The sequence below is a fragment of the Scleropages formosus genome, chromosome 1 (assembly GCF_900964775.1).
Source record: "Scleropages formosus chromosome 1, fSclFor1.1, whole genome shotgun sequence".
Lineage (NCBI taxonomy): Eukaryota > Metazoa > Chordata > Actinopteri > Osteoglossiformes > Osteoglossidae > Scleropages > Scleropages formosus.
In genome coordinates this window covers 30,419,230-30,436,094 of record NC_041806.1, presented here as the reverse complement: position 1 = coordinate 30,436,094, position 16,865 = coordinate 30,419,230, and positions in this window count along the sequence as shown.

Genomic DNA, 16,865 nt, shown 5'->3' with positions numbered 1-16,865 from the left:
CTTTGTGAGATTATTGGGTCTTATATCTCAGGATGATATCTTCGTTCATTGTATACAGGTTACCTTAAAGTACCTGTGACCAATAAGACCTCAGTAGGTCACGCCTTTAGCTATAAAGAACCTAAACTGTGCAATAGTCTACCAGTTAATGTCAGAAATGCCCCGTCTGTCTCTGTCTTCAAATCCAGACTAAAGAATTACATGTTCACTCAAGCATATCACCAAATTGAATTCCACTTGGCTGTGTTTCAGTTTTTCCCACCTGTGTTAAAACGTATTAAACTTTTATTTCTTTAAGTTATGAATTACAAACAATTTCTTCTTATAGAGCATTGTTTCCCTATAATAAGACTGAGGAGGCCGTCCGGCCGTTACAGTTGCACCCCATGTTGACTGAAGATGATGAGCAACTGCCATAATGGATGACACATAACTTGTTGAACTGGGAAATCAAGCTACCATTCAGCAGCAATTCCATGGACCGCCAAAGGTTTTTTTCTCCTTTGACTTTCAGTCTGGAGTTTTTTGTTCTTTTCCTCCATGGCCATTAGGCATACTTATAGCTTTATAAAAGCATTGAGAACGTATTATGCCAGTCTGTAGTCAACTGTCTTCTTTATTTCTTTGTTTGATGTATTTGTTTCTTTGCTCTATTCTTGTGTTCAGTCGCTCTGTGTCACTGCGTCAGAAGAGCACTCTATAAAAATAAATTGAATTGAACTGAATTGAATTGAACTGAATTGAAAAATTCATTCTTTGGTATCACCAAGGGTACAGAAAAATATGCCACCTAAGACAAAAGGTATTTTTATACTTGTCAATGGAAAAAAAAATTATATATATATAATACACATAGATATATACATGCACACATAAATATATTTGTATATATACATATACAGAGTGTATATATATGTATTAAATATGTTATCGGTTTATCTGAGTTTTTTTTTTAATTAACAAAACCTAGTCTGTGAATGAATATCTTTATTATGTAGCTTTTCTTGATTGTAATGTAATGGTAGAAACTTTACCAGCAAACTTCCGGTCCCAGTTGGGTCCCGAGGTGTGGTGTCAGAGTGAATGTTAACTTGGGAGTAATATGTATTACTATTTTTAAGTAACAGACTCAACTCTTACACTAACCACTATAATTGGACCATTGAGTCTCCTAACATGAGCTGTCCAAGACTGCTAAAAGAAACCTTACACCTTACCTTATTTGGTCGGACAGAGTGCAGTCGGATTGCAGCGACCTTGGAATTATCTTTTTCAGATTAATTTGAACATGATAAATTTACATTTCAGGGTCTTTCTGATGATATCACAGCACTGGAAATATAGCAGGGTGACACTGCAGGCCATGCTGTGCAAGTGGTGACCGGTACACATTGTGCACAAAGCAGTTGTGCCATCCAGCTCCTTGTTGTCCCAAAACAGCAAGAGCGTGAAGTTGCCACAGTGATCCCCCCTCCCACGTTAGGCAAACTGGAATGAAAAGGCCAGAATCAGACTCTGCTTCCCTGGCTATAATGATGATAAGCAGGCCCAGGTTTAAACAAGCGGGAGCTATCAAGTGGCTCTGCCAAAATGTTGGCTTTGCCTGCCGAAGAGTGTTGCCAGCTGGGAATGTGTTCATGGCCATGTGTGGGAAAAGCGAGGGGGTAGCACCTGTCCTCCCTTGCCATGGCCCCAAGCCACTCCAGGCTTCCAGCCCATCTCCTCAAGGCCCTGGTGCAGGAGGTGGGTGCTCCGCGGTGGCGCTGAGTGAAGTCTGGTGCCATGATTTCCCACAGCAGCTGTTCGAGAACCCTCAGATAGGCAGGGGCAGGGCAGAGGCCGTTTGGGGTCCTTTACACAAAGGTTCTAGTGCCTGGAGCTGTGGTAACTCAGCCACGTGAAAAAAAAAAGGGCAAAGCAAAGTGCGGCTCCCAAAATGGACCAAACTGGGTAGCGCTATGGCTGTGGTGGGGCCAGAGTGGAGCCCAGGGGATGACCATGATGGAAATAAATGTTAAGTGATTGGACTCACTGTGCTCTTTGTCATATTTAGTATCTGAGAAGTGCTCTGGCATCATTTATTGCTCAAAAATTAATTTAAACCATGATTTGAAGTTGAGAGCAAAACCAGTAACCTATGAGGACCAGCAAAAAAGAAACAAGGAGGATTACGCTGAGTGACAGTTATGCAAGTAGATGTTACTCATAGGATTAGGGTAATTGAGTTAAACTGTGCACGGTACCAGGATCATAGTAACTCTCAGTTAAAGTCAGTTGTAATTTTACACTAACCACAAAGTAATGGAAGCTGTGGGGTTACAGCTCCTGAGACTAGATGTGAGTGGTCGTGAGAGCAATTACAGCTTGTGATCATGTCCTTTAGCTTGACTTCAACCACCATGGCCTGTCCAAGAGGACCTGAGTCATCCCAATGGGAGCAGCACACGCAGACACATGTGCCGTGCAACGAAAAGCTGACTTTCCTTCCCTGCATCTCCACAGCCTTAACACACTGCTTCAGGGAGGGTGTATGTGGGTCACTGTGACCTAAAGTGTAATTCCAGCTTCTAGCCATCCCCTAGACTTCTCCACATATGGAAAGGACAGAGCCGGGTGGGGGACGGCATTAGAGTGGAAGAGCGGTCAAGAAATCTTTTGGCCCTTGTTGGAGGCAGCTCAGCAGCAAAGGACAGACATGCCTGGCAATATGTTTTATGACTCTGCTGATAGTCAACCTGTCACTTAATATGCAATAAATTTAAAAAGGCACTCTTTCTTATCAATCACCAATCACCAGTTAAGACGAGTTTCCATCCCTCATCTCTGTCTTCTGCACTGCAGGTCATTGAAGACATTTCCGGAAAGGGCAAAAGTTTCAGGCCTGGATTTCCAAGCACCGCTTCTGCCGGAAAATTAGGAGTCATGTGCTCATCCCTGTCGTTGCATTAATAGACCATTATAGACTAATAAAACTTTTTAATTCACCCCACTATCACTATGCAACTAATGTTATGTAAGACATTCCATGTTTTGTAACCAATGGATCTTGGGGACAGAATGCAACTCATTTAACAATTTATTCATTTAGCAGACACTTTTGTCCAAAGCGACTTCCAATGAACTCTATGTAGTGTTATGAGCCCACACACCTTATTCACCGTGGTGACTTACGCTGCTAGATACACTACTTACAATGGGTCACTCATCCATACATCGGTGGAACACACTCTCTCTGTGTCATTCACACACTGTGGGTGAACTTGAGCAGCATGTCTTTGGACTGTGGGAGGAAACCAGAGCACCTGGAGGAAACCCACACAGACACAGGGAGAACATGCGAACTCCATACAGACTGAGTGGGGATCAAACCCATGTCCTCTAACACCACCCAGGTGCTGTGAGACAGCAGCACTACTCACTGTGCTGCCCACCCCAATAAATTGTTGATGAAAGTCTATGCGGTATGATATAAAGAAAAAAGCAAAACAGTTAAAAAAATGTTTTCTTCTTCAAGGAAATCTGCTTTTAAATTACAGACAAAGAGACACTGAGCAAAAAATTTCCCAAACAACCCTAATTCCTGTGGAGTGAATTCCAGCGACACTGTACAGTGCCTTTACATTAGGATTCAGCAAGACCACGATAAGTGGAAAAATTCAGATGGGAATAATCATTTTCACAGTCTTTAAAGGCAATTTATATATTATTCTTTTCGCTTTGAGCCATGAATGGCTGTACATAGAGGGAATATCACTCTGAGATTGTAATATGCAGAGAACGACGCGTTTCCCTTGCAGTGAAACCCCTCTTGGAGTAAAAAGCAGGCTTCTGCTGGGAAATCCCAAGGGCTTCTTTCTAAGAACAAGGCGACTAAACGAGGACTGTGAGTCTTTCTGATTGGTTATGGCATACAGTAATAAAGACTGGCCTAAGAGAAACGACGTTTCGCCTGCAGGATAATGAAGCCTTGAACAGTGTCTGACTTAATGGACCGTGAGCAGGCGAGAAACATGAACGAGGACCGATGTTTGTCTACTGGGGGTTCAGCTTAGAGCTTGCGCCAGGTATTCTCCCCCAAATTTCGACAGAGAACACCTGCTAGTAATGTTTTCAGGGCCATGACAGACCACTTCATACTGAATGGCTTGGTTTTGGTGGCCATGGAAACAGGTCTGCAACCCAGCATCAGAACCCTCTGCTCTCTGACAACTTTTTTTAAAAAAATAAAAGCTATTTTCTGTTTCTTCTGAGGACAACCTTAGCTGGACACACACACACACACACACACACACAGCATCTGAACCGCTTGTCCCATAGCGGGGTCACGGGGAGCCAGAGCCTAACCCAGCAACACAGGGCGTAAGGCTGGAGGGGGAGGGGACGCACCCAGGACGGGACGCCAGTCCATCGCAAGGCACCCAAAGCGGGACTCGAACCCCAGACCCACCGGAGAGCAGGACCCGGTCCAACCCACTGCACCCCCGCATCCCCCTAGCTGGAGACATAATATTTCAAAAATATGGAAAAACATATTTCATATATATTTTATATAATTTAAAATATATCTTATACCAAAGTGTTCAAAAGCAGGCTAATAATTAGATGTAGCAGAACCGAGAGGTTTATAGATTTTATTTGAATGAAAACAGCAGTATCAACGTACAAAAATCTCAAGTGAAAATGAAAGTGCCTCGGCAGTATCAAATGCTGTAACTATTTTTTTTTAAATAAGGTATTATTATCTTCAGGTGAGCTATGAGGAGGACATTACTGTACTGAATGACTGCAGGTTGCATGTTTTTGATGAGTGCACCTTTTATTTTGGGACCGTCCTGTATCCAAGCAAATACGGTGTCAGGTCAAGGTTTACTTTGCTGCTGGTTTTAATACTCCAAGAGATGAATGCACCTGACACCACCTACGTCTCAAGGGCAGCGAGAGAGAGGCCGAGTGCAAGAGATACAGCCAGACACGGGCATCGTCAAAAAAAGGCCCCCCGTCAGAGTAGATAAAGATCACTTTTTTCCCTGGTTCATATTTATGCCACACGAATCAAACAGTGTGCCACTCAGACTGTCACGCAAAGCATCATGGGAGTCGCGATCTGACGGCATGGCTCCTTCTGAGTCCCAGGGCTTATTGCTGCTAAAGTGATGCGATTTAGTCACGCCACTGTTCATAAGATTAATATATGACTTGGCTTTATTGATTCCACATTCATCCTTGATTTAATAAATCACTTTTAATTGCTGGGTTCACTGCTGCCTTAAAGGACTGATAACTGCTGCCTCAGGTCCTACATTTAAATTTCCCAGCAGCATTCACCAACAGCTTCTGCACACTTGTCAAAACAGATGTAAGGCTGGCCTCTTCACAGTGAAACCCCATCAGAGATGGTGGACCCAGGTGGGCCACTTGTCAGGGCCACTGATGCCCAAAGCTGCCCAGGTCTGCAATGCACTGGCACAGGTGCGTTACCCAAAGGAGCGAATCCTTGCCGGGAGGAACGGTGCTGTTCTAGTAGATTAAAACCCCACTGCATCTATTTGTGCACACAAAACATAGCTTGACTGAACAATGCTGAATAGAGACCTTTCTAGTGGAGACCCACACGGAGCGGCTTTTTGCTCCTTCCGCAGTGTATAAACCGCACCATGTTCTCACACGAGCGAGCGTTCTGGGGGAGTCAAAGCATTGCGTTCCACGGCTGCACAGTCATTCCTCACACATTTCGCTCGGTACAAGGGAAAGCCCCTCCTCTGCGAACTGGACAGATGATTAAAAATGTACCGCTTGTGAGATAAAGAACGATCTCATCCCAACCCGAAAAAGGAGGCCGCGCTTGTGTGGTATTCCTGTGACAAAAGCATCGGCCATGAAACTAGAGACACCCTGAACGCTGGAAGATGACCTGGACAATCCTTCCAAATAGTTTTCCCCCCTTCCAAATACTCCAGTCCCCACACTGGGATCCCAACTCCCACGTTAGAATATGCTCAGGCATCTATTAATATCAACTTACGCAAATAAAGCAGGGTTTTCTGCTTGGGGGGTGGGTTTGTCTTACTCTAAAACCACATGCAGGGTTCAGGGTCTGGGCATGGGGGCAAAGCTGCATAGACACTAAAGCAGAAGCCATTTAAGCTCTAAGACTTTAGAAATAATTTACCGAAAAGTACATACACTATGGGAGGGCATGGTGGCACAGTGGGTTGGACTGGGTCCTGCTCTCCAGTGGGTCTGGGGTTCGAGTCCCACTTGGGGTGCCTTGCGACGGACTGGCGTCCCGTCCTGGGTGTGTCCCCTCCCCCTCCAGCCTTACGCCCTGAGTTGCCGGGTAGGCTCCGGTTCCCCGCGACCCCGTATGGGACAAACGGTTCAGAAAATGTGTGTGTGTACATACATTATCATTTTTATGGGTTCCTCCTTCAAAGTAATCTCCTCCAATGATGTGCATTTGTATCAATGTTGCTCCTCCCTTCCAGCTTTGTTAGGATTTTTGGCTTATTTTTTCCTGCCAAAAATTTTTGAAATGGGACAGGACTGCGTATAAGTGCATTATCATAGTGCAAAAACCACCAATCACATTTTTTTCCCTGTTTCCAAAAAATTAAAAAAAAAAAAACTGTACGGAAGAATTTTACTAAGTATCTATATTAATGTAAAGACAGAATGTACTTACATCACAGATGAAATTTCCAGCCTTGCTTCTAAAAGTTTGGATTCATTATTTAGCAGAGACTTTTCTATAAAGCAACTTATAATGTTAAGTAATTTATAATAATACAGCTGGGTAATCTTACTGGCACAATTAGGGTAAGTATCATGCTCAAGGGAACTACAGCCAGAGGTGGGAACCAAACCTGCAATCTTTGGGTCTAAAGGTAGTAGCTCTAACTACTATGCTAAGAGATGTCTCATTATGTCAAATATGTCCCTCATGACCCATGATTCAGAAATTCATTGGGTGGGGTACTTTGATGGAGATGGCACTTAACAGTGAAGTACTACTATATGTACACTATTCTCTGAAATGCACGTATTTTATGATCACACCTTGAGTCTGAAGCCACATGGCTCTTTGTGTGTGCATTCATTGGAACAAAGTTCTCCAGGAAAATCAATCAACACAAGTTAGTTCAATAACAAGAGGTCCAAAATCAAAGCCCAACACTTTTCTGGCCTGGATGTGGTGGAATGACCCCCTCCTCCCTCTCAGAACTGCTGAATCGCTCCACATTCAAGAAGGGTCTCAAAGCTTACCTCCTTCGGACTCACTTCTCCCCGGAACCATTATGTGCTAGAGAAATATGTTCTATATTATCTGCTTAATTTTTAAAAATAATAATTATAAAAACTATCTGAATATGTCACAAGAGCAGGACTAGTAGACTAGTCGCCCGCTACATTTCACAATGATGGCTGCCGAGAAGTTCAGACTCAAACTATTTTATAACAAGAGTTTTAACACATAGTATATATACAGTACATAAACAGATCCATTTTATAACAACCTTCAGCCCACTTTTCCGTTCCAATCTGTACATCTGATTTTGTGACTCTTACACAACTGAGCACGACAAAACGCATCCATCCGGTGATGGTGAGATGAGTTTCAACAGCCCAACGGCACTTTTCCCTGTCAGCTGTAGAGCTGAAACAGAGCTGAGAAGTTATTATTTTAGTGGGTCGAAACGAATCAGTCCCAAGGAAATTTCAATTTTAAAGAAATCAGGGGATGCACAGAATCCCAAGTGGGACTAAATGAGATTTTGTGGATTTGACAGCGTGATCTGGCCCCATTTCGCACCTTTTCCGATGCAGCTGAAGGGAGACGCTGGAGGCAGTGCCGCTCACCCCTATTCATCTTTAACGGAACGACAATAGAGGGGTACTCATTCTGTCATGGATGATGGAGAGGTGAGGGGATCAAATGTCCCCTCCTGGGGGAAAGGCACACAAACATATGCCCTGCCCCAAGGTGTCACACCCACCACGGCTGAGAGAGTGGAGTCTCGTTCCTTTCGTACAGGTGTGCTCTTCTGCTTCCTAAAGAGCTATAAGGAAACACAGTGGAGAAGAGCTGAGGGCTATTATGGAAAAAAAAAAGAAAAAAAAACAGCATTATTTAACTTCCAGGCCATAGTCAGAAGTGGAAAACTGCATGTATATATTTATAAAACTCCATTTATATGTCCTGCATTAATATTAAAACATGCTCACAATTTTTTTTCTGAAATTTCTTTTTAGCTGTATTGTGTTATTATTTTCTTCTGACTCTCTTGTGGTGTAAGCAAGGCAGGTTGTTAAAAATAGAAAAAAAAAAAAATAGGGAAAATAAACAAATGGAACCCAGAACACTAGGGCTGAATGACATTGCTTTCAAGAGCTGGAGAAAAGCTGCAGTTTTGAAAAGGTAAGTTGTTCTGACAGTCTATTCGTCTAAAGTAAAACATGTTCCACCTGGGTCCCTAGGTGAACCGGGCTGCTGTGTGGGTGGGGTCACTAAGTAGGCAAGGCTGTCCTCTCTTTATGGCCCCGCCTAGCTCACCTGACATGCCTCTAAGCCCCCGATCCCTGGGGCACCTGGAAATCTTTTCCAAAGGGCAGTGCTGCGATGTCAAGTCGGAGGCTATAAGTAGTGGCACGTCAACCCATGATCTGAAAGACGCACACAGGACCCCAGACTCTCTTGCGACTAGAACATATAGAGCAGCAAGAGCACAGCGGGGAAAGTATCAATATGCGCCGACTTCGACCTGCTGCATACAACTGTCCCCTGTTGGACTCCTTTGCTCGCTGCATCGTGATTCAAAGCCTTTCGCACATCTGCCCCCAGGTCTGTGAAACCTGCGACCTGCTGACTACCTGGGGACATCCAGAGCTGACAGACAAATCACAGTATGGCCCAGATAGAGACTTACTACATTTTTTATGATTGAAAGTTTAATTTCCTGTTTTTTCAAAAAAAAAAAAAAAAAACAACAAAACAAAACAAATAAAAGAAGGGTAGAAAGCGGAACCTGAAATTCGGAATAAGATTAATCGCGGAACATTGTTTGCGGGACAGGGCTCAGGTAGCGGCACTGCCATGTGTACCAGCCGATCCATTACCGTAATTGGAGTTTAAAGCCTCCTCACCCACGAAAGATTAGAGATATTTCATTTAGGGAGATTTTCATTTGGATTCTCTTAATCACCAGAACGAATCCTGAGGTCAGCCCCCCTCAGTGGCCCTGCTTAGTCTGCCATCAGCGAAGATGCAGCTCTACTGGCATCTCCTGACTTGGGGCCACGGCTCACACTGGGGGTTCGGCAGGTACAGCGCAGACGCTGACCTGCAACAATGGCGCAGCACTTGCTCCCTGTCCTACGCCTCACGTCGACCCCAACATGTCGCTCCAGCTGTTCAATGCAGCGCAGGCTAAATCTCATGCATCTGTTACTGGAGGTCAGGTTCACATCTGGCCCCAAGTCCCTGGGTTGACATTCCAGCCTATTTCAATACATATCAATAACAGAATAGTGACAACAGAAAAAACCATGAGTCAGCCCCTGCTGAAGTGGAGACTTGCTTTCAAAAGGACAATTTACAATAAAGGAACACTTCTCAAAACAGACATTCAGTTTAGCGAAAGTGTCAATTGTGAATATAGTCGTCCTTTGATTTATTAATTCTCTTAATCTGAAATTTCAGTACAACAGCTCTCAGCTTTTCACACTCAGTTTTTGATTTCTGCAACAAAAAGCCAGTATAAAAAATTATCTGAAGCTCGTCCAAAAATAAAATTGAATTTCTGCTTTACACAAATGAAGTGGAAGTGCTATAATGTACTGTAGTTTGCATTAATATACCATCAGCCACTTCCTGTCTGTTTCTGGTCGCATGTTTGCTTTCATTCAAAGAGTTTGTGCAGCGGCAGTGAAAGAATGACTGCCAAACCCCTTCCCTCCTCCATCCAGCGCAACTCACAGTCAATTGTCCTTCCCTTCACTCTGTGAGTACAGTAACAGTTTATTACAGTAAATTACCTTGTTTATCTTAAATTGTTGTCAGCACTTGTTTTAACATGAACTTCATTGTTGAATGTCTGTTGCTGTCTACTGGATATAAATAAAACACAATTTGTTTCATAATGTACTGCCTAGAAACATACCCATTAATGACCTTATTAAGTGTTTGACAATCATAAAGTATTGTTTTTTGAGGTGTGTGTCACCTTGGAGAAAAGAGTCTGCTAAATGAGTAAATGTAGATATTAGTGTTTCATATCATGCTGAAATCATGGGTTAACAATTATATAGGTGTTTTACAGTGTTTTGGTGATACTTAAAAAAATGCTTTGGGTTTTTCAGACTGGCTGGAATCACAAGATTTTTTTTATTTAAAATGAAGGAAATAGTCATTCGGTATCTAAAATGTTGGTATCCATACCAATTTGAGGAACAGATTAATTGCATAAATCAAGGAATTGCTGCATTTCAGTTGTAAAGTGGTAGACATATGAAACAGTGCTGCAAAACCTTCCACGTCTGCAGATAAAAAAAAAAAAAAAAACATGAAAAATAATTTATGGCACACAAAACAATGTGCAGCTGTGCTGAAAGAAGTTGCTTTGATAAATCCCATTTGAGATGCATCTACTGACAAATAATGTATGAAAGCTCACAAAGGGTATTTGTTAAAATCAAAGTTAAGGATGTCCCTAAGAAAAACTCCAAAACCTTCAACTTCAAACACCGCAGTCCTTGTAAGGTAGCTGAGAGCTGTTTCTTCTTTCCGATGTCCAAGCTAAGGATGAAGCCTGACACCTGGTGGAAAATGACAGGGTGTACAAGAAAACGGCTCTGACAGAAAGACCTGAGAAAAGTGATGTCCTTTTGTTTAAAGAGGGTCATGATGGTCTAGAGACCAGTACTGTAGAACAGGGTGCCAGGACAAAGTCCCAGACCTCCACACGACAATCAAACACACTCATTCTCTCACACAGACACAAAGTAGAGGAGACTGCGAGTCACCAACTCGCCTGAAATCCGTGTCTTTGGACTGTAGGAGGAAACCAGAGCACCCAGCGGAAACCCACACAAAGATGGGGAGGACATGGAAACTCTGCTTAGACAATCAGATTCGCTACCTCATCCATGCTACTTTGCCTGACAGGATTTCTGTTGTTTTGTGTAGCAGGTCACACTTGACTTGTCTTTATTGATGTCCTTTGCATTACAGTATTGATAAAGTACTAGGAATTGTGTTTGTTTCTTGCTCTGACACAAAAATCCATTTGCACTTAATTTAATTGTTTGCTGTTTATTTTTCTTTTATATAACTGGTAATTAAATATTTTGCGTACCTCCACCTACTGCAGGTTCCATCCTAGTTACCCCCCCTGACAAGCACCGGCATCACACATATAATTTTTGGAACATAATATCGCCAATTCCTAATCACCTTCCTAGTAGGTTTTTTTTTGAGATACATATAAACATGAAGGTGGAGAGCTAGGGAAGATGGTCTGTAAAACACCTTTCTTTTCCAAGTTTGTAAGTTATTAGTCTTCATACCATAACATGATCACACTTTTTTTTTTACAATCGCTAACAACCATTTGTCCAATCTGTTGTCACATTTTCAAAACTCTAAACACAATTAGCACAACATCCGTCTCTCGTGGACCATACCATTAACACAATGTTGTTGTCACAATATGCAGTCAATTAATATGTTCCTGAAATGCTTAAATTTCCTTTATTCAGGCTTACCCAATACCAAAATTATGGATCTTACTAGTCTTATTTACAAATGCTTGAACACAACTTGCCAGAAATGAAAACCTAATGCTCAAAACCTTAAATATAGTATAAAGCCTCTACTTCTGCAACAACAGCAGCTGAAAAGCTGTATTAAAATAGCTGATAAGCATTTTTGAATGAACAGATCATTGAAACATTGAGAAATAGCTGATTAAGTTGTGTAAAATAGACCAATCACAGCTGATTCCGATCTCAGTCGGTGACATTTTTGGTCCACTGTGGATACAGAATAACACAGAGGAACAGAGAGAGAAAAAATAATGTCTGGACAAGGGAGAGGAATATTTGGACCAGGACAAGGGAGAAGGAGAGGTAGGGGGAGAGGAGTAAGAATGCGTGGTAGTATTCAAGGGAGAGTAAGAGCTGTAGTCACTGATGAAATAAGAGCCACCATCATAGACCATGTGATGAACCATGGTCTATCACTGAGAGAAGCTGGTGAAAGAGCCCAGCCCAATCTCAGAAGGTCAACCATGGCTTCCATTATCTGGACTTCTCAACAAACCAAGAGGTAAGTAATACATTTCACAAGGGCTTCTTCTATCAAGACTGTTACTATGTCCTATTCTGTGAGAAGTATCTCGCTTTGGAGAAAAGCATCTGCTAAATGAATAAATGTAAATGTATTGGCAGCCCCACTGCCAATACATACAGGATGTTGTACTTTGTTCTTCTAATGAATGCAATATCTCCCACACTCTGAGGAAAGAAGAAAGCTCCTCGGTGAAGACCAAGAGCATGCCATTGTAGGCATGGTCATTGCTGACAATGTAATAAAATTGAGAGGAATTCAGAGCAGAATTGTAGAGGACAACCTGGTATTTCACAATGTGGAAAGCATCAGCCTGACTACCATTGCTCGGACTCTGACCAAACACAGAGTTCGAATGAAACAGTTGTACACAGTTCCTTTTCAAAGGACCAGGAAGCAGGTCAAGAAACTCTGGCACTAAAACATCCAGGTATGTCATGGGCGGCACAGCAAGTAGCTCTGCTGTCTCACAGCACCTTGGTGGTTTGAGAGGATGTCGATTCCCCACTCAGTCTGTGTGGAGTTTGTATGTTTTCCACGGTACTGCATCGGTTTCCTCAAAGTGCTCTGGTTTCCTCCCATAGTCCAAAGACATGCTGTTCAAGTTCACCCATAGTGTGTGAGTGACAGAGAGAGTGTGTTCCACTGATGTATGGATGAGTGACCCATTGTAAGTAGTGTATCTAGCAGTGTAAGTCACCTTGCTGAATAAGGTGTGTGGGCTGATAACACTACATAGAGTTCACTGGAAGTTGCTTTGGAGAAAAGTGTCTGCTGAATAAATAAATGTAAATGTCTTGTCCTATAGTAACTTTTACACTATGCTACTCTGCATGTAAACATGGGTTACAGTACATACGGTAGGACATACTGAAAAGCATTTATACATACTGTTTGTCTTTCAGAGAGTCATGGAGTTGGAGGCTAATCAGACCCTACGTGAAATCATTTATGTAGACAAGGCAGGGTTTAACCTGGCAAAAACACGATGGTGGGGAAGAAACATCATCAGGAAAAAGGCCACTGTTGATGTTATGGGTCAGAGAGGAGCAAATATCACAATGTATGCTGCAGTCTTGAGTGCTGGTTTGGTCCTGCAGAAATGCCAGTTTGGTCCCTACAACACTGAGCGCCTTCTTTTGTTTTTAGATGACCTCCTGCATATTCTATTTTTGCACATTTGGAACCAAAGGCCATGAATGTTGGATTTTTTGTTGATCACTGGCAGCAATTTCATGTTGCTAATAAAACTTTAACTGCAGCAATTCTGTCGCTTACTATTTTTTCTGTTGTATATTCTATAAAGTAAAGACGACTCATTTACTGTTAGTATGTTGCCAAAAATGCACACATTTGATACTCAAGCAAAGCAGGTAGAGTGGTTTACAGTTAAAGGAAACTGAATTATGAAAAAGAATGGATTTCATACTGTCTGTTCTATGCAGGTAGTACTGAAACATGGAGAGTAATGTAGTTTCTGTGATGCCATCAAGTGCTCGTATTTTGAAAGTTGTTGTGCTATGATTGACTCTATGTTCGTCTTGGATGGAAAAGACATGCTAGTGTTTTGACAGAATGATTTGATATTGGGTCGACTTTGCTGTGTTTTGATAGAGTTAGTGTATGTAAAGGATGTTTTTTGCATTTTGAAATGTAGAGCCGGTATTTAATGAACAAAATGTGGTTTTGAGCAGAATATTAGCTATTTGGCTAATTGTGTGATATAAGTGTGTTGCTGTGTTAAGAGTTTAGAAAAGCTATCTTCAGTATAGGTAAACGTTTGTTAGCAATTCTTAAAATAAATAAATAAATAAAACTCTGTAATTTAACAAAAGAATATTGTTGGACAGGAATCAAATTTTAGTCAAAGGTTTCTTGACTAGTTGTATGTATCCTGGTCTTTGGAACTATTTATAAATCACTAAAGACTAAGGTACATCTGACCCAGCAAGAGAGAGTGGTGCCTAGAGCCAACTGGAATGGCTGGTTGGGCTTCCGACATTACAACCATTTCTGGCTCTTTAAGCTCCATGTAACTGTCCTCGTCATGACATAATAACCATACCTTCCCATGTTCTTTGGTGATGATTCTAGCTTCGGATAAGGTTTCATATTAGAAACATGAGCCGGAAAGTTTTAGAAAGATGAGGAACTCCACACAGTCTCAAAACATATGCTTTTCCCATCAGGGACATGACATCGAACCTGGTAAAAGTTACACTGAACCCATATGTCCCTATGACTTCCACTGCTTTATAATACCCCAAGTTATCACTGTTATGAATTAATCCATGAAATAGTAATACAGGCTGTCCACAGAAGGGACTCAGTATAGCTTTGCTATTACACAAGAAATGCATTAAAACCAGGGCTGTCCCAGGTCAGAGTCCCAAACTGTCCACCACAGTTGCACTACTGGCACAAAGCAGTTCCAGCATATGTCACATTTCTTCAGCTACACCAGCCTGTCACTTCCAGGACTTTGGGGACATAAGGTCCAGTGCTTGGCCAAGAAATTTCCCCGAGAACTCAGAGACCATGTTCTACAGGGTACAGAATATACAATCTGACAGTGGTTGCATACCACAGTACTAAAAGTACCTTTTCAAGAAGAGCACAAACACTTTTCACTTACACACCAAGAGCAATTTAGAGTCGCTCACTCATCAGGGCATTGATCATAGCATTTATACCTGTCGGTGTAGCAGGATCTGTTCTGAGAATACATTGTCCACACTGTTTAAGTAGTTTTATGACCAAACTCTCCTTTACACCCCATTCCTACTAAATTCCTAAAAGCCGCAATTTCCGCTCTTGCAAAACCTAATGTTAATATTACCAATACTGTATTATTTAATGGTGGTATTCCAATCATTTTCAAAGCTGCTGTTATCAGACCATTAGTAAAAAAACATGGGTCTTGACTGTAATGAACCGATTATAGACTTATGTCCAATCTGTTGTTTTGTCCAAAATTTTAGGAAGGATTACAGCTTCTGCAGTTCAAAACTACCTTAAATATCATAATATATTTGAAAAAAATTCTGTCTGGTTTTTTTGCACTGGTCATAGCATGGAAATGGCTATTACCCGTGTTCTTAATGATATTCTTATTTCCTCTGATGCTGGTCAAACCTTAGTTATTCTGTTGCTGGACTTGAGTGCCAGGTTTAATACAACTGGCCATACTACCTTACTCAGTATGCTTGAATCCCTTGTTGGACTAACGGACTAAGTAGTTCTGTTCCTACTTATCTGATCAACAACAGTTAGTGTTGAAGTCTGATGATAAGTGTTCTTTCATTCTTGCCTAAGGTTGAATATGGTGTGTCTCAAGGTTCTGTGCTGGGTCCATTACGGTTTTCAATTTATACGCTACCATTAGGTGATATTATTTGCAAAGACACTGTCACGTTTCTTTTAAGCCTGATGATCTATCACGTTGTCTTTATCAAATTGCTTTACTGTCGATGAGTAATAACTTTTCATCTCTCAATATTAGAAAAGCTGAGGTATTTCTGGTGGGCCGTGGTGCTGCAACCAAGGACCTAATAATACCAGTCTACTCACATACTGAATTTCAAGTGTACAGAATGTGTTAAAGGTTTGGGTGTTTTTCTGGAGATAAACCTGTCATCTGGGCCTCACATTGCTGTAATGTCTAGGCCACACTTTCTACAGCTGAGAAACATAGGTAAACTAAAGCAGTTTTTATGCAGGCATAATGATGAGAAGCTGGTTTACGCCTTTGTTTTGAGCAGATTGCTGCTACCAGGTTGTCCGTACCAGGCTATATCTCAGTTACAACTGCTGTTAAGCTTAGGACGCACGCACACACACACACACACACACACACACACACTGTCTGAACCACTTGCCCCATACGGGGTCACAGGGAGCCAGAGCCTAACCCAGCAACACAGGGTGTAAGGCTAGAAGGGAGGAGACACCCAGGATAGGATGCCAGTCCATCACAAGGCACCCCAAGCAGGACTTGAACCCCAGACCCACCAGAGAGCAGGACCCGGTCCAACCCATTGCACCACCACGCCCTCCTTGCTTAGAATGCATAAAATCTTACAATTATCATATAACAGTAAATGGCATTGTTACAGCTTATCTTTGTGAAATTATTGTGTCCCAGACCATTGCCTTCAGTCACTGGATGTGGACTGCCCTAAAGTACCTGTGATTCATAATATTTCAGTAAGAGGGTGTACCTTTAGCTACACCACACTGGAACTTTGGCATAGTCTGCTAGATGTTACCAGGAATGTTCCTTCTGTCTCAGCCTCTAAATCCACTCATCTCTTCGCCTTTGTGTATTCAACATATCTGATGTTAATTCCTGTTTGTTGCACCTCTGTATTTTGTCTTTTAATGTAAATTTATCTAGTATTTTTATATCCTTAGTTACTAACCCATTCTTGTCTTGTGTTCTCAATACCTTTGGTAGGCTTGGAATAACCGATAGTGCAGAGTTTTGATTCCCCACTCTGTTCAGACATGATGAGACTGGCTG